This window comes from Macaca nemestrina, chromosome 4 (genome assembly GCF_043159975.1).
Source record: "Macaca nemestrina isolate mMacNem1 chromosome 4, mMacNem.hap1, whole genome shotgun sequence".
In the NCBI taxonomy this organism is placed as follows: Eukaryota; Metazoa; Chordata; class Mammalia; order Primates; family Cercopithecidae; genus Macaca; species Macaca nemestrina.
The window spans coordinates 160,702,017-160,720,646 of NC_092128.1; the positions used below are offsets into that span (position 1 = coordinate 160,702,017).

Below are 18,630 nucleotides of genomic sequence, written 5' to 3' on the forward strand. Positions count from 1 at the left end.
GGGGATGTTTCCCATGAGCGTGTTTAAAGAGTTCACAGGGCTCTAGACAAATGGTCCATAAGGATGCCTTTCTTCTTGTTATAAATACAGTGTAATGGCATGCCTCATTTGCCAGTTGAAGTCATAATGGCTTATTCAGATCCATCATGCTAAGGATTACTCAGGGACTGTTGAATAGACACATGTTTCTGCTGCCAGCAAATACATTTAGTCCCCTCTTTACACTACATTACATTGTTATATGTTGCTTCTTCATGAGTTTTTAAAAAGGCCTAGGTAAGGAAGAGAGAATTCATGCATATTGCATTGTTATATGTTGCTTCTTCACGAGCTGTTAAAAAGGCCTAGGTAAGGAAGAGAGAGAATTCATGCCATCTGTTGGCCTCATTCTCTTTTACCATAGTCCATTTCTTCACAAAAGAAAAGCCTAGGCAAAGTGAGTAAATATAAAATAGGTTACTTTTTAAGAAAATATCTGGATATAGTCTATTTTCCATGAGTAGAATAATATATCGATGGGTGCCAATTTTCACAGTAAAGCTGTCTGAATAATTAAAGTTTAGCTTTTCTAAACTGGGCCAGATATCTAATTAGCTATTTATTGCTCTCCTGTTTGTGTCTGTTCCAGGAATTCACTTTTTATTCACCTGTACTTTTGCCATGGTATTGTTCAAATAAGGGAAAATAAAACTTTAAAAACCTCCTTGGGGCATAAGAAACAGGCTGGAAAACAATATATCATAAACATAATGCCTCCGTTTATGATTCTATCCACTTGTTTTCTGGACATGTCAAGTTATGTGAATTAAATGATTAAAACTTAATACTGACCCTAGCTATTTATTCTTCTTTAAAAATTATATTTGCAAACTGCTACCGAAGCCAGTGTAGAAATGATTCCTAACAGATAGAATCCCAGTCTTAAAAGATGTCACAAATAACTGGGTTCTAATTTCCTTCCATTTTCTCTTAGTTTTAACCTCATTATAATTTTTATATTTCAAACATACTTCTCTCTTTAATTTTTTAAACATTTAGTTTTAATTTTAAACCTTTTTGTCACATGCTAGCTTTGAACAGATTCCAGTGAGATAGCTGCTCTGAGACATATGCAGTATATGAAGTCCTGATTTCGAAGCAGGATATCTCCAAGTGGTGCTGAGCTAGTTCTCCATGAACCTATCAGGAGTAGTTTAGCCCTCAGGAGTATAGATCTCCACCTTGGCCCTAGCCCTAGCAGACCCCATCAAGCCCCATAGCCTCATGGAGTGGAAGACGCCTCCTCACTTAACACTCTGAGCTATTTACAGGGATCATGGAAATATGGTTTGATGGACAGAGAAGCCTTCAGGGAATTAATGACACCAGTGCTTGTAGAATGGATAGACTCTTCACCCGGGGACAGAGTGCTTTTAAAACCAAGAGCCCTGGAGGCGTTCAACTTCACTAGCTTTGTCGAGTTTCTCCTGGATTTCTCTTTTCTCCCTTAACGTTGTCAGGAGAATTGCTGCTCAGTACATGTCAAACTTTCCCCAAGTGATGGATCATATACAGTGACACACCTCTTAGTAAAAAACGTTTTCACTTAAATTGAGCATTTTTGATATCTTCCACACTGGCAGATTGTAAGACTTCAGGAAAATAATATATTAGCAATCTAAAATATAATATTAAAAATGAAAACCAATACTGATTGATTGCTTTCTAAGTGATAGACTGTCAAGCACTTCACATGTATTGTCTCACTGAATAATGCATGTTCGTTTAACAGTACATTGAAGGGATGTTAATTATTCTATAAACTCAAAATGCAGATGCAAAATTTCTTTAATTCTGCCTTGTGGAAGTACACACACATTAGTGGCTAAGAGAAATGTTTTATTTGTGTCCTTTTATTTTTTTCCTGTTTCTTTCTCTCTCTCTCTCTTTTTTAAAGAATTGAAGTTAGTTTTATTCAAAAGTCTACTGAGGACTGAGACCTGGAACCTGAGAGCAGTTCTGTCAGATCGTTCCAGTACAGGGCTTCAGCTCACTGCTTAGAGACATGCGTTAGGGGTTCAGTACGTACAAAATCACATCACGCTTGCTCAGAAGTTATATTAAAGCAGAATCACATCTAGGTTTGGGTATAAGAATAATTCTCATTATGGATTGCAGAGGAATAATCACTAACCCCATCAGACATTATTTTATGTGTAGGAAAAGGCAAAAACAAGGGTCATTCATCTTTCAAGGAATATAGCGACTCAGGCAAAAGACACGGAGGGCCATGTGCTCAGGCCTATTTTGTCTTCAAAGTGTTTGCCTTTTTCTTAGAAATAATAATTAATAAAGAAAATTTTTTAGTAGCTAAACCTAAGCAAAACATTACTGGCCTTAAAAGAGTCAAATGGGTACAAATTTTGTTTTCACTAGTTTGAGGAGACCTGTGATTATTTATATTTTTAATTACTTATTGTATTTAATGGATAATGTAATAGACAACACTCTCTTGCAATCAAGAATAATATGTAAATTGGTTTTTAAAAGAAAGAAGGTTTTAGCCTCTATAACTGGTGTCAAAGGTCTAAATCAATATGTATTAGAATACTGTACTTATACTACATTAAATCTTCCTCAAGGATTAGTAAAGAAAGCATGCACGCGTCAGTTACAACAGAAATACTCTTGGGAAAATAAAGTGATGTGAATATTTTGCTAGTTGATGTACCTGAAATACATACCCGTGGCTTTTAGGAAATCAAGCATACAATCATCTGAATTAAATGGAAATAGGTCAAATGAGGACAATTCAATTTTTACAGCTTATCTTTTTTGTTTGTTTGCTTCAGAGCTCGCTCACTCACACACACAGATGCAGCTATGTCCCTACCCCATGGCTTATATTTTTTTCTCACAAAACTCATGCAAACTCTTACATACCCATACACTACTTTATAGATACAAGGTTTCACACTTATGACTTGACTTTGATGTCTTATGTATTTTAAATATGTATAACAGAAATGATATCTTCCTTGCAACATTGTTGCAAAGATTAAATGAGGTAATAAATTGTAAAACAAAACCAAAAACAGTTAAAGGTCTTAAACATAGTAGCTATTGTTATTTTTATGTGTGCGATGATATCCTGTTACCACTATCGGCAATGATGTGATAAAACTAGGAACAGTCAGCGTGGTATGCTTATTCGATGCCAAATACTATGATGAATGTAGCTTTATATACCTCAGCCCATTTAATTTGAGTAGACAATATTATCCCGTTTTACAGCTAGAGAATATGGACTTAAATACAGGTGTGTATGCCATTTGTTAAAAAAAGATTCACTTCTGAGAGCTCATGACAGAGTAGTTAAGAGCCTGAATGCTGTGGTCAGATCCTCTGGGTTCTAACCCTGGGCTCTGCCACTTCCTTGCAGCATGACTTGGGCCAGATGCCTATTTACTCTGTTGTCTCAGTTTCTTTATTTGTGAACTAGGAATAATATTCTTATATATAATTCATAAGGCTGTTACAACTATTAAAGGAGGAATGTTTATGAGGCACTCTAGAATTGTGTCTGGCACATAGTAAGTGCTATACAAGTGTTTGCTTAATGAAATAAATAGGCTTTAAATTACATTTGACTGGTAGAAAAATTTCAAAAGCAATTTTTAATTGTCTTGTTTAGGATTTTTATTCTTCATTTTAAAATCAACCCCCAAGCATTTGGAAGGAATTTCTGTGAGTTTGTTATAGCCCACAGATCTAAAAAGGTTTGTGTTAAAGTTATTTGGAAGCAATATTAGATTCAGAAGAGGGCAAATGACCTGACATTCTCAGATCATAAACATCTTTTGTGTAAGTCATGTCCACAGAATCGACTTGCTAGTTATGTTCCATCTCACTGAGGTACCTCCAAGAGCTTGACTATCACTGGTTCCAGTTTGAGGAGCTAGGCCCCTTTTGTAGTTAACCAGAATCCATATCCACCTAGAAAACATGTAGCTCCCGAACAATGAGAACACATGGACACGTGGGGGGAAACAACACACACTGGGGCCTGTGGGGTGGAGGGAGGGAGAGCATCGGGCAGAATAGCTAATGGATGCTGGGTGATATGATTTGGCTATGTCCCCACCCAAATCTCATCTTGAATTGTAACTCCCACAATTTCCACGTGTCATGGGAGGAACCCACTGGGAAATGACTGAATTGTGGGGGCGGGTCTTTCCTATGCTGTTCTCGAGATAGTGATTGAGTCTCACAGGATCCGATGGTTTAATAAGGGAAACCCGTTTTGCTTGGCTCTCATTCTTTCTCTGCCTGCTGCCATCCACGCAAGACGTGACTTGCTCCTCCTTGCCTTCCACCATGATTGTTGAGGCTTCCCCAGCCACTTCGAACTGTGAGTTCTCCATTACACCTCTTTCCTTTGTAAATTGCCCAGTCTAGTGTATGTCTTTATCAGCAGCATGAAAATGGACTAATACACTGGGCTTAATACCAACATGATGGGTTGACAGGTGTACCAAACCACCATTGCACATGTACCTATGTAAGAAACCTGCACATTCTGCACATGCCTGGAACTTAAAATAAGTTAAAGGAAAAAAAAAAAGAAAAAAATGTAGCTCCTTTCCTGATCCTATCTTCCACCCCAGATGGAAACTAACAAAGACCTTCTCACCTATCTACATTACTGCCACTACTGCCAAAGACCTTCTCACCTATCTACATTACTGCCACTTCTGTTGATTGCGTGTGATACTTTTCCTCCCTCACAGAAGCACTGAGGAGCAAATAAACCTAAGGAAGAAAACACAATTATCTTTACACCGATATTTAGATTCCTTACAGGGACTCAGTGTTTATACGTGATGTAAGTATTATTCTAATGCAAAACATTCTTTTCATTCTGATCTTAGAGTCAGAGCAAGTGGTATTTTGGTTTAAAGTGATGAGATTACCCCTAGACCATCTCACTAAGGGTTATCTTTCTATTGAGAAATACCTTTTAGAGAGATTTCATGCGCATCCTTTGTAACTCTTCCCAGTACTTAAAACTTCACTACCAGGAAACTGGTGGCAGAATTATAACGCTGCCTCCGGTCCACTCTGCCACCCTTTTGCAATTTGGCAGCTTCTTGAAGCACTTAAGCGGCTTGGTGCCTTCAGTCTGACACTTCAGATGTGGCCATCAGCTAATGATTCTTGGCTTAATGTTGCAGATGCAACTGTGAGCCTATAAATGAATAACAGAGGACTTTTCTTTTTTTCTAATTTGGCGTTCAGTTGCATCATTAAACATAAGTATATTGTGTTGATAAAATGGGATTGAAAAATAAAAACATTCAGGAGATTTCTATAGCAAATGTGTACTTAGGGGAGGTTCAACGAATACTTGTGGAATTGAATAAAAAAAAAACTACTTCAAGAAAAAAAAATAACTTATGATGCGTTGTCTGAAGGGTCAAATCAAGGCAACATGGTTAGGCATTGCAAAACCCAGAAGTGTCCTAAATCTAGAGGTGGCCACAAGATTTGTTGTACTCTTTTGAATAACTATTTTCTAAGAGCTGACAATGCAAATATATGCATCTGTTATGAAAAATTGGCACATTTCCCAGTGAACTGTTTTCTGTATTTATCCAATATGTATTTACTATACATTACTTATGAGCAGACAGAGGAATAAGTACTTGGGATATAAAACTCTCGTCAAACTGATAGTGTGGTATTTGCACTGTTTTTCTAAACACTTTGGGTTCAAATCTACAGCTATTACATCTTGTGGTTTTGATTAGGTGCATGCATTATGAGTAATGTTTTATAAATATCGTTGTGAAGAAATACAGGCATTTATTGATTGGACACACAGTCTAAGTTACATAAGGCATTCTGTAATCTCCTCAAAGAACCCCAGGAACTCCCTAAATTGAACGGCTATTTGTTTTCTTCAGACTAAAATACAGCAAATGAATGAACTATGTAACAGAGGTTATACTGAAAAAAAACTTCCTGGAAGGTTTTCCACTATATGGAAACGATGTTATAGTAGCAAACATAGGACTGAACTGGAATTTTTAAGTCTGCAAAGTTTTTATGTTTTTCATATAGAAATCGTCACTAAACATACTTTGGGTCAATATTGGTTCAGGTAGAATCTTAATATGGAGTTTGGAACAGTTGAAAACTGAGTGAGAAAACAGAGGGATATTTTCTTGAATTTTAAAGGTCAAAATCCGTGCATAAATCTATGATTGTACTATGTAGCTTTGAATAAGTGCATTTGTTTTGAACAAAACAAAATAAAACAGTCATGGGGAGTTATTGTTTTAATGAAAGATGCTTTGCTAGAGGTAAAATGTGTTCAGTTGAAAAGCATTTACTTTTTTTTTGCGGTGGTGAATTTATTTAAATATTTATTTTTCTTCTTTTTTTGTAAAAAAAAAAAGGCTTTATTTAAGTATATACTTTATATACAGAAAAGTGCACACATTGAGTGTATATGCATCTTGATGTATTTGTATGCGTGCATATACCCATGATACCATCATCACAACCAAGATACTAAACGTTTTTATAATCTCCAAAAATTTCTTTGTTTTCGTGTGCGTGTGTGTGTGTGTTGTAACAATACTTAACATTAAATCTACCCTCTTAACATATCATAAAGTGCACCATATTGTTAATTATGGGTACTAAACTGTACAGTAGATCTCTAGAACTCATTCATTTTGCATAACAGACATTTTATAGCTGAAGAACAATTCTCCATTTCCCCCTCCCCTCAGCTTCTGGTTACCACCATTTTATTCTCTGCTTCTATGAGTTTGACTGTTTTCGATATCTCATGTAAGTGGAATCATGCAGTATTTGTCCTTTGTGGCTGACTTATTTTACTTAGCATAATATCCTTTAGGTTTATCCATATTGTTGCAAATGGCAGAATTTCCTTCTTTTTCAAGGGTGAATAATAAGGCAACATTTACTATTTAAGTATTGTAGTTTCCCTTGTGTAAATTGTTTCAGTTTTTATAATGATAGGGACAGCCAAATCATATTTAATTTTATGTTACTCCGTTGGCATATTGGTTCCAGATAAATGGCTCAGAATTAGCCTCGTCTTGTTGTTCTTTGAAAAACTTCATTCAAATAGATAAAATGTCCCAGAAATACACTCTGATTACTGAAGCTTTTGAAATAAACAAATCCACTTTAAGACAATATTGGGTTTCAGACATATTTATTTTAAGACAATATTGGGTTTCAGACACATTCACCACAAAGAATTCTGTGACACGTAAAAGAGAAAAATATTGGCAAACTATATGGTACATTGATTTTCTAATTTTTAGTATACTGAAGCATTGCCTTCTCATCATTGTTCCATCATAGACAATTGAGTCCAAACTCTACTTACGATTTTCTTCGTGAATACAATTCCTTTCAGTTGAATAGCTTAGATTCAGTAGTCACTTTTATTCATTCTTATACTTTAGCCTATATGCCAAAAATGTAGAAGTTGTATTATATGTGTGGTGATTGTTACTCTAATCGCCTTAATTCTGTATTAGTACTCAACACATATTTTTTCATTTTTAAAGGAAACTAAAAATAACACAAAGAAATACACTTTTCTTTCTGAAAGTACAAACCCAGGGGTTGACAAATGATTAATATATGCCTAGTGAGCACAAGTAATTGGGCTATAAAATAGAAGTTACACAAAGCACATTTTATTTAGATTATGTTATATATAATTTAATTATATAATAAAGCATAAAATGAGGATAATGTTAAAAAGAATCTATAACTTAAAGACTCCACATTTTCTCTTAATGCTATACAAGCTAATTGAAATTAACAATATATTGAAATTGTTGGCTGACTTGCTTTTCAAAAGAATAACATTTGGGTATCAATCAGGCAGGCTGGAGGAATGGACACAGGGCAAATAAAGCCAGACAGATACAGAGATATGATATCCACTGTTTTGAAATCACTACCCTATTCAAATTATCATATGGCCAACTTCTACTGCTCATAGTTAGAATTATTAGAAAGAAAACTGGTTCAATTCAGGGAAGTCTCCTGGTGGGCCAAATATGTCAGCAAGTAACTGGAAAAGTTTCATCCGGCTGTGAAGATCTATAGCCAGAACTCTTGACAAATTATGATGGCAACTTATTTGCTGCTTTATCTGTGTCCCATGTTTAAACACTTCTTAATAGTCTCATTGATCTTTTCACAAAATCCCAGCCTTCTACATCCTCTTTTACACATTTGTTTTATTTAATCAGGGACCCACTTTGCCACAAATGTGGTTTGCTTATGCTGCCTTTGTCTCCCTCATGTAAGGTTTTATAAAATAATGCAACTTATTCATGGGTTATAGCTAGAAAAAAATATGGCATTCAAATCCCAGCTCTTGAGAAAGATAAAAACAAAACACTTAAAAACAAACTTGAGTTTTTAGGAAAGTTCGAAATTTCTGCAATTTTCCAATGATTCCATTGAAGCTTTTTAGCATTGCATTAGGAAAGATCCATCAAGTTTTGACAGCTTTGTTTGTTTAAGCAAGGTAAAATGTAAAACATAACAATTTTGTTAAGCTTTCGGGAAGCACGATTCTCCCTGGACAGTACAAGAAAAGCATTAACAAGGACCACTTTCTAATAATCTTAGAAGACATACTTACTTCTGAATATTTACTCAAATGTTTCAACAACGGGTTTTTTTGAAGTTGGTAGAATTTTTAGTGTGGTAAATATTTAAATGGTCCAGATTCCCTATGTATGTTATATGTAATACTACCATTTTCCATATTTACTCTGTACTGGGACAAGTGTATGCTAGTAAGGATACGTAGATGGGTAGAAACACAATATTATATGTCTTTGTTCAAATATTTAATGTTGGTATTAAATATTAATAAACTGTTAAATATCAGAAGTTTTGGCTAATAACTTAGCTGAGAAAAAAGTCGAATATTGCTTTCAGTTGCCCCCATTTTTTTAAGGATAAGTACACATAAATAGTTTGTCGTAATCAGTGCTATGGTCTGAGTAGACAGCAAGGCAAGAAAAGAAATGATCAGTGCATGGGAGATAAAGGAGTATTTTAAGGTAAAATCTGAAGCTTGGGTTTGGATGAAACAGTGATAAAAAGGGATATTTTCTTCCTTTGACTTTTAGGGGAAATAATATAAAGTATGTATTTTGCATAAATATTATTTTCTCTTATTGAAAATGCCATCCTCTGTATAACAAAAAGAGAGGGAAAGTTTGTCTCAAATAGTTGAAGTTCACTACAGCTCTTGCTGAAGGGCAATATTTTTATTTATTTATTTATTTTGAGACGGAGTCTCGCTCTGTCGCCCAGGCTGGAGTGCAGTGGCCCGATCTCAGCTCACTGCAAGCTCCGCCTCCCGGGTTTACACCATTCTCCTGCCTCAGCCTCCCAAGTACCTGGGACTACAGGCGCCCGCCACCTCGCGCGGCTAGTTTTTTGTATATTTTAGTAGAGACGGGGTTTCACCGTGTTAGCCAGGATGGTCTCGATCTTCTGACCTCGTGATCTGCCCGTCTCAGCCTCCCAAAGTGCTGGGATTACAGGCTTGAGCCACCGTGCCCGGCAATATTTTTATTTTTAAGGGCCCCACTGTTGTCATTCTCTCAAGCTGAAGTTTAGTCTTTAGCACTACAGTTTTGTGATGAATAAATCATCTACTTTCTTAATGTGTGTCAGAAAGTTTTAAAGCTCAAGTAATAATAAGAGGTTATTTTTCTTCTTTCTTTTGAACTGTTGATAGTAGCCAAAGACAGTGACACTTTGGTGAAGCAGATTTGCCAAGGGAGACTTTGCAGACTCCATAGACGTTGTGTACTGCAAAGTATTCTGTTCTGCAAAATCATTCTACAGGGCTTCTTAGGGATTTCCTGTTTCTTTTTCAGAGAAGACTGCAAATCAACTCAGTTCACTCAACAAATATTGAGTGCCTACTATGTGCAGGACATTGTTCTATGTGCGTCTTTAATATTCTGTTTTTAAGTGAAAGTGATGTCTTTTAATCTGACAAGCCCATTTAACTCTGTATTTGAAGTTTATGCATGTTGCATCCCCTCTGTTTTGACATGTAAAGACTTAAAGGACACTGACATGAACGAGGACTGGTGGATGGGCATTTGAAGGCTGATGGCATGAGTGTTTGGATATTCAGCCAGTGGCATTATGATCTTCCCAGACAACAATACTAAATGACATGGTGATTTCTGCTCCCTTGCTCTCATTTGTCATCACAATCATTCTTCCTTTGATGCTTAATTCTCCTCTGTCTTTTACTTTTAAGTTCTACTGACAATCTGCATGTCAGGCCTTTCTTTTGTCCTTAGATTATTGCAAGAGCCTCTGACTTCCTGTCTGAATGGTAATCTAGATTAGTATTTCCAGTGCATTCCTATGAGTCTGCCCCTTGCCAGCTGAAAAATGGTAAAGAATAATCTTAAAGCACTCCATATTGCTATTATTAATGTATATAGAATTATAAAATAACTGGAATCTTTCAGCAGATAGGTGGACATGTGAGTGAATGGAGGCCCAAGAAGCTTAAGTGATTAAGTTCAGGTTTATTAATTATTAGGAAGAAATATTGGAACGAAAACAGAGTTCTATTAAGTTTCAGGTCTGTGTCCTCTCTGCTCTTACAAAATATCTTGCATTAAATTTAGTGTTTTCTTCCACCATATAAGAGCTCCCAAGAGCAGGGATTATGAAAAGACCCCCAGAAGAAACAGAAGAGGATTCGTGAACATGGTCACCATGCTGAAATATACGGTGAAAATACAAATGTACAAGAAAATAGTTCAATTATGCTGGTGTATCTGTTGTTTAAACTTAATTGCATATAAAATATGGTTGGAGTGGTATTGTTGTTCAGTAAATGGATAAATAAATGAGTAAAGAAATAGTACATAGAACATGATATTTAGCATAAAATTTTAGTGTAAAATCTTGTTGGAAGTTCTAGTAACTATCTCAAGGATTAGAAACTATCTGGATCATAAACATACCAGTAACTACTACTGTGGGAATCGGATTGGCTTTTAAAAACTTTTTGTTTTAAAATTTTATGCATTATTTGTTTAATTTTTCCAATGACTTGCCCACATAGGTAACTTGATTAATAATGCACTCTTTATTGACTTAGTTTCATTTTGTATCTCATGTTTTCACTCTCTTACCAGTGTTTATTGGGGTCACCTCTCAAATAAACTGTGTTCACTCAAATCTGTGTTTTAGTTTCTTCTCTGGGAGAACCCAAAGTAAGACAATTTTTTTTTTTTCTAGGATACAATTTTATCTCTAGTTGTCTGCACTGCTTATTCAAAAGGAGGTCTAATGCTCATCTCTAGGAATTTCCCTGTTGTCAGCGCTACCATTTTGGTCAGATATCCCTGTAACTTCTTCCACTTCTCTTCTGTCTCAGGACTTTGTCCTTCTGTCTTAGGTTCTTGCCAAAATTAGGGATAATCTCAGCCTACTTTGATGAAATTTTTAAGACAGTAAGTTTTAGAGGTTGAAGGAGTATTATTTTGTTTTCTTTATTGTATACCCAAGACAATGGTAAGTAATAGACAAATATTACAGATTATTGATTTTCTGCTTTTTTTTTTTTTTTTTTTTTTGAGATGGAGTCTTGCTCTGTTGCCCAGGCTGGAGTACAGTGGTGTGATCTTGGCTCACTGCAACCTCTGCCGCCCAGGTTCAAGCAATTCTCCTGTCTCAGCCTCCTGAGTAGCTGGGACTACAGGCATGTGGCACCACACCTGGCTAATTTTTGTATTTTTAGTAGAGATGGGGTTTCACCATATTGGTCAGGCTGGTCTCAAACTCCTGGCCTCAGGTGATCCACCTGTCTCAGCCTCCCAAAGTGCTGGGATTAAAGGCCTGAGCCACCATGCCCATCCATTTTCTGCTTCTTCTGGTAAGACTGTTAAGACCACTTACTAGCATTGGATCTTCATTTAGTTGGCTTTTGGGGATGGATATGAAGGGATTTGTAGAAAACATACATTCAGGCTTTTTGGGCACAAGCTGGTTGGTTACTACTTCAAAGATAGGAGGTATCAGTGTTGAGAGTGGCAGAGTCATGTGGAAGAGAGCAAAGGGAACCACATGTAGGGAATGCTAATAGTTGGTTCAACAGGAGATTGTATAGCAAAGACAAGGAATTAACTTAGGTGCCCATCAATGGTGGAATGGATAAAGAAAATGTACATATATACCATGGAATACTACACAGCCATTAAAAAGAATGAAATCATGTCCTTCACAGCAACATGGATGAATCTGGAGGCCATAATCCTAAGTGAGTTAATACAGGAACAGAAAACTAAATACCACACATTCTCACTTATGAGTGATAGCTAAATATTGAGCACACGTGCACATAAACATGGGAACAACAGACACTATGGACTACTACACAGAAAGGAGATGATATAGTTTGGATATTTGTCCCTGCCCAAATCTCATGTTGAATTGTAATTCCCAGTGCTGGAAGTGGAGCCTGGTAGAGGGATTTGGGCATCCCGGTGGATCCCTCATGGCTTGGTGCTGTCCTTGCCATAGCGAGTAAGCTCTCACAAGATCTGGCATTTTGAAGCATGTGATACCTTCACCTGTACTCTGTCTTGTTCCTGCTCTTGCCATATGACGTGCTTACTCCTGCTTCGTCTTCCGCCATGAATAAAAACTTCCTGAGGTCTCTTCAGAAGGCAAACAAAGGCTAATTTCATGCCTGCTGTGCATCCTATAGAACTATGTGCCAATTACCACTTTTCTTTATAAATTACCAAGTCTGCGGTATTTCTTTATAGCAGTGCAAAAATGGCCTAATACAGAAAATTGGTACAAAGAGTGGGATGTTGCTGTAAAGATACCTGAAAATATAGAAACAACTTTGGAATGGGTAATAGGCAGATGCTGGAAGAGTTCAGAAGGCTTAGAAGACAGGAATATGAGGAGAAGTGTAAAACTTCTTAGAGACTGGTTAAATGGTTGTATACAAAATGCTGATAGTGACATGGACAATGAAGTCCAGTCTGATGAGATCTCAGATGGTGATATGGTTTGGCTCTGTGTCCCCACCCAAATCTCCCATTGAATTTTGATCTGTAGTGTTGGAGGAGGGGTCTGATGGGAGGGGACTGGATCATAGGGGTGGATTTCCCCCTTGCTGTTCTCATGATAGTGAGTGAGTTCTCACAAGACCTGGTTGTTTAAAACTGTGTAACACTTCCCCCTTTGCCTTCTCTCTCTCCTGTCATTGTGTGAAGATGTGCTTGCTTCCTCTTTGCCTTCCACCATGATCATAGGTCTTCTGAGGCCTCCCCAGCCATGCTTCCTGTATAGTTTGTGGGACTGTAAGTCAATTAGACCTCTTTTCTTCATAAATTAGCCAGTCTCAGATAGTTCTTTATAGCAGTGCAAGAATGGACTAATACCAAGAAATGGTACCGGAGGAGTGAGGCATTGCTATAAAGATACCTGAAAATGGGGAAGTGACCTTGAAATGGGCAGAGGGTGGAACAACTTAAGGGCTCAGAAGAAGACAGGAAGATGAGGGAAAGTTTGGAACTTGCTAGAGACTTGTTGAATGGTTGTGACCAAAATGAAGATAGTGATATGGACAGTGAAGTTCCAGCTGAAAAGGACTCAGATGGAGATAAGGAAGTTATTGGAAACTGGAGCAAAGGTCACTGTTGCTATGTTTTAGCAAGGAGATTGGTGGCATTGTGCCCCTGGTCTAAGTATCTGTGGAGCTTTGAACTTGAGAGAGATGATTTAGGGTATCTTGTGGAAGAAATTTCTAAGCAGCAAAGCATTCATGATGTGGCCCAGCTGCTTCTAAAAGCATATGCTCGTTTGCATAAACAAAGAAATGACCTGAAACTAGAACTTGTATTTAAAAGGGAAGCAGAGCGTAAAAGTTTGGAAAATTTGCAGCCTAACTAGGTTGGAAAGAAAAACCCATTTTTCTGGGGAGGAATCAAGGCTGCAGAAATTTGCCTAAGTAAAGAAGAGCCTATTATTGGCCAAGACAATGGGGAAAATGCCTCCAGGGCATGTAAGAGACTCCTGACAGCCCATCCCGTAACAGGCCCCCTGGGGGCCTAGGAAGGGAAAAATAGTTTTGTGAGCCAGATCCAGGGCCTTGCTGCTCTGTGCAGCCCTGGGACATGGCACCCTGCATCCTAGCTGCTTCAGCTGTAGCCATGGCTAAAAGGGGCCAAGGTAAAGCTCAGACTATTGCTTTAGAGGATGCAAGCCCCAAGCCTTGGTGGCTTCCATGTGGTATTGGTCCTGTGGTTGCAAAGAAGGCAAGAGTTGAAGTTTGGAAGCCTCTGCCTAGATTTCAGAGGATGTATGAAAATGCCTTGATGTTCAGGCAGAAGAAAAAAAAATGGTTTCATGGGCCAGAATCAGGCCCAAGCCCAGGCCCATGACCTTGCTACCCTACAAAGCCTCAGGACACTGCTACCTGCAGGGGTAGAGCCCTCATGGAGGTCCTGTACTAGGGCAAATGCAGAGGGGAAATGTGAGGTTGTAGTCCCCACATAGAGTTTTCACTGGGACACTGTCTAGTGGAGCTATGAAAAGAGGGACACCATTTTTCAGACCCCAGAATGGTAGATCCACTGACAGCTTGTACTGTGCACTTCAAAAAGCTGCAGGTACTCTACGCCAGCCCATGAAAGCAGCCAAGGGATCTGTACCCTACAGAGCCACAGAGGCAGAGCTGCCCAAGTCCTGGGAAACTCACCACTTGCATCATGTGGCTTGGATGTGAGTCATGGAGGTCAAAGGGGATTATTTTGGAGCTTTAAGATTTAATGAATGCCCTGGCAGGTTTTGGACTTGCAGGGGGCCTGTGGCCCCATTGTTTTGGCCATTTTATCCCATTTGGAACAGGAGCATTTCTTAATGTCTGTATCCCCATTGTATCTTGGAAGTAACTAACTTACTTTTGATTTTACAGGCTCATAGTTGGAAGGGACTTGCCTTGTCTCAGATGAGACTTTGCAATCGGACTTTTGAGTTAATGCTGAAATGAGTTAAGACTTTGGGGGATTGTTGGAAAGGCATGATGTGTTTTAAAATGTGAGAAGGCCATGGGATTTGGAAGGGGGTAGGGGTGGAGTGATATGGTTTGGCTCTGTGTCCCTACTCAAATCTCATGTTGAATTATGATCTTCTGTGTTGGAGGTGGGGCCTGGTGGGAGGTGACTGGATCATGGGGGTGGATTCCCTCCTTGCTGTTCTTGTGATAGTGAGGGAGTTTTCACGAGATCTGTTTTTTTAAAAGTGCGTAGTACTTCCTCCTTTGCTCTTCTTTCGCCATGCGAAGATGTGCTTGCTTCCCCTTTGCCTTCCAGCCACTCTGGCTTCAGCCTTGGCTCAGAGAACCCCAGAGACGTCTCAGGCTGCTGCTTCAGAGGGCACAAGCCGTAAGCCTTGGTGGCTTCCATATGGTGTTAAGCCTGTAAGCATGCAGACTGCAAGAGTGAGTGAGGCTTGGCAGTCTCCTCATAGATTTTAGAGGACGTATGAAAAGCCTAGGTTTTCAGGCAGAAGCTTGTTGCAGAGGCAGAGCCCTCACAGCGAATCTTTACTAGGACAATGTAAAGGGGAAATGTGGGGTTGGAGGCACCACACAGTGTCCCCACTGGGCCACTCCTAGTGGAGCTGTGGGAAGGGGGCTGCCAGCTTCCAGACCCCAGAATGATAGATCTACTCACAGCTTGCACCCTGCACCTAGAAAATTCACAGGCACTCAACAGTCTGTGAGAGAAGCCGTGGAGCCTGAACACTGCAAAGCCAGAGGTATATTGCTGCTTGAGGCCTTGGGAGCTTCCCCCTTGCACCACTGTGCCCCGGATGTGGGACATGGAGTCCAGGGAGATTACTTTGGAGCTTTGTGATTTAATAGCTGCCCTGCTGGGTTTCAAACTTGTGTATAGGCCCCTTTCTTTTGGCTGATTTCTCCCTTTTGGAACCTCAATGTTTATACAATGCCTGTACCCTCATTGTATCTTGGAAGTAACTAACTTGTTTTTTATTTTACAGGCTTACAGGTGGAAAGGACTTACCTTGTCTCAGATGAGACTTTCGACTTTGAACTTTCGGGTTAATACTTGAACGAGTTAAGACTTTGGAGGACTGTTGTGAAGGTATGATTATATTTTGCAGTATGAGAAGGATATGATATTTGGAAGAAGTCAAGGGTGGAATTATATAGTAGGGATATTTGTCTCTGCTCAGTTCTCATGTTGAATTTTAATCCCCAATGCTGAAGGTGGGGCCTAATGGGAGGTGTTTGGGTCACGGGGTGAATCCTTCATGGCTTGGTGCTGTCTTTGCAATAGTGAGGGAGTTCTCACAAAATCTGGTCATTTAGAAGTGTGGCACCTTCACCCCCACTCTCTCTTGCTCCTGCTTTTGCCATGTGACATGCTTACTCCTGCTTCATCTTCTGCCATGAGTAAAAGCTTCCTGAGGTCTCCCCATAAGCTGAGGAAATGCTGGCACTAAGTTTCCTGCACAGCCTGCAGAACTGTGAGCCAACTAAACCTATTTTCTTTATAAATTACCCAGTTTCAGGTGTTTCTTTATAGCAACAGGAGACTGGCCTAATACGGGAGGGTGGGGGAAGTGTGGATTGAAAACTGCCATTAAAAGTAATGGCAAAAACCCCAAATATTTTTGCACCAGCCTACAGTCCTACACATGTGCTCCTTGTATCTAAAATAAAAACTGAAATTTATAAAGTGGGGAATCGCAGTTATGCCAAATACTCTCAGATTTCCTGGAAGAGTCAATGAATAGGTCACACACCTTGCTTGGTTGATCTATTGCAGCCTTCTAATACCCTCCATGAGTTGGTTATTATCTGCCTGTCCAATTCTAATTACACCACTTGCTAAGTACGTGACTTAGAAAAAGCTACTGAGCTATTTCATATGTTAGTACTCTTAAGTAAACAATAAAGATACAAAGGATTCTTTGTAGAGTTGTGAGAAATGATATAATCTGTGTTCAAGTTCTTAACCATGCTTGCTACATAGTAAGATACCAAAAATGCTAGTTATTATCACTATTATTTTAAGCCATTTCTTTCTAGCTAATGCTCAAAAAAAGGATAAATGCAGATATTCTTGGATGTTACTTGAAATTGGTATCGTGTGCTATGGAAAGACCTATGTAGAGAATGCAAAGTTAATATTACAAAAAGTTTAAATCTCTCTTTTAAGGATAGTGGGGAGGAGTGAGGATGGTTAATGGGTTTGAAAACATAGATAGAATGAATAAGATCTAATATTTGATAGCACAATAGGGAGACTATATTAAAAATAATTTATTTGTACATTTTAAAATAATTAAAAGTATAACTGGATTGCTTGTAATGCAAACAAAGGATAAATGCTTAAGGTGGTGAGTACCTCCGTTTAACCTGATGTGATTATTACACATTGTATGCCTGTATCAAAATATCTCATGTACCACATAATTATATATAACTACTATACACCCACAAAATTTAAAAAAACTTTTAGAATTTCCTTTTACATCTTTTAAATATCTTTGTTTTTTTAAAAAATAATTTTAGTAATGTATTAATTAATTTTTCTATAGTAATGAACAATCTCTGACTTACAAACAAGAGTTCATCTTGTTATGCACATTACATGTATGCGGTAGCTGTGGCCTGTCCTCCATGTGTCTCCTGCCATATCACACTGAGGAATCAGCCCCTATGGGGACCTGCCCATTCTTGGTCAGAGGAAAAGCAACAGAGCAGGGAGAAGCTCATAACACCCTAAAAGCTTCTGCTTGGATATGGTGTATGTCACATTTACCCACATTCTATTGACCAAAACATGTCACAAGGCTGAGCCCCAACTGCGTGAGGCCAGGGACTCTTCTCTCTCTCTACTGGAAGGACTGGCAGGTCATGTGGAAATAGATGGCATTGAATGATCCTTTTTCAAGGAAGGATGATAGTGAATAATTATAAACAATTACATGATATGAAGCAAATGGACTTCAAAGGTACTTTTTGGTTTTGCCCAAATTTTCTGTTTTCCCTGAAGAACCAGTTTTGAAATTGTTTAGTTGGCTCAGACAATTACTCATTTGAAATTTCATGGAGAATTTAAGAGAAAACTGGGGGTTGCTGGTCATGTAGGGCATCAATCTGCATCAGTTTAATTAAATTAATATGAAAAATTGTAGCCTAAGTCAAGGAAAGTAAGGAGGTAAAAAGACACCTATAAAGTGACTGAAAGCTGCCAGCACATGTCAAATTATTTGTTTTGAAGTCATTTCAAATTGCAGTGTTACCTTCATATATTAAGCATAGTCTATTTGAACCACTATATTTAATTACTATCCATCATTTACACCAAGTAATATGTGGTAAAGCTGAATTCCTCCTTTTTCTTTTGGCCTTTTGAATTTTGAGAGATGAAAATAATTTAATCTCTCAAAATAAATTTACACCTTTTATTCTTTAAATCCTTCAGTTCTTCTTAGCATAGAAAACACTGGTTTCCTCTTCAGTTTCAGTTGCCTCATTTCACT

The 18,630-nt window shown here is 38.2% G+C and overlaps 1 protein-coding gene across 2 annotated transcripts in view; it reads left to right on the top strand.

Moving 5' to 3' along the window:
- Positions 1-18,630, top strand: part of LOC105498531 (chondrolectin) — a 456,577-nt gene that overhangs the window by 185,280 nt on the left and 252,667 nt on the right. For both annotated transcript variants that reach the window (XM_071095511.1, XM_071095512.1), the window contains exon 4: positions 16,117-16,220. The gene's annotated coding sequence lies outside the window, so the exon portion shown is untranslated. The remainder of the gene's footprint in view (positions 1-16,116; positions 16,221-18,630) is intronic.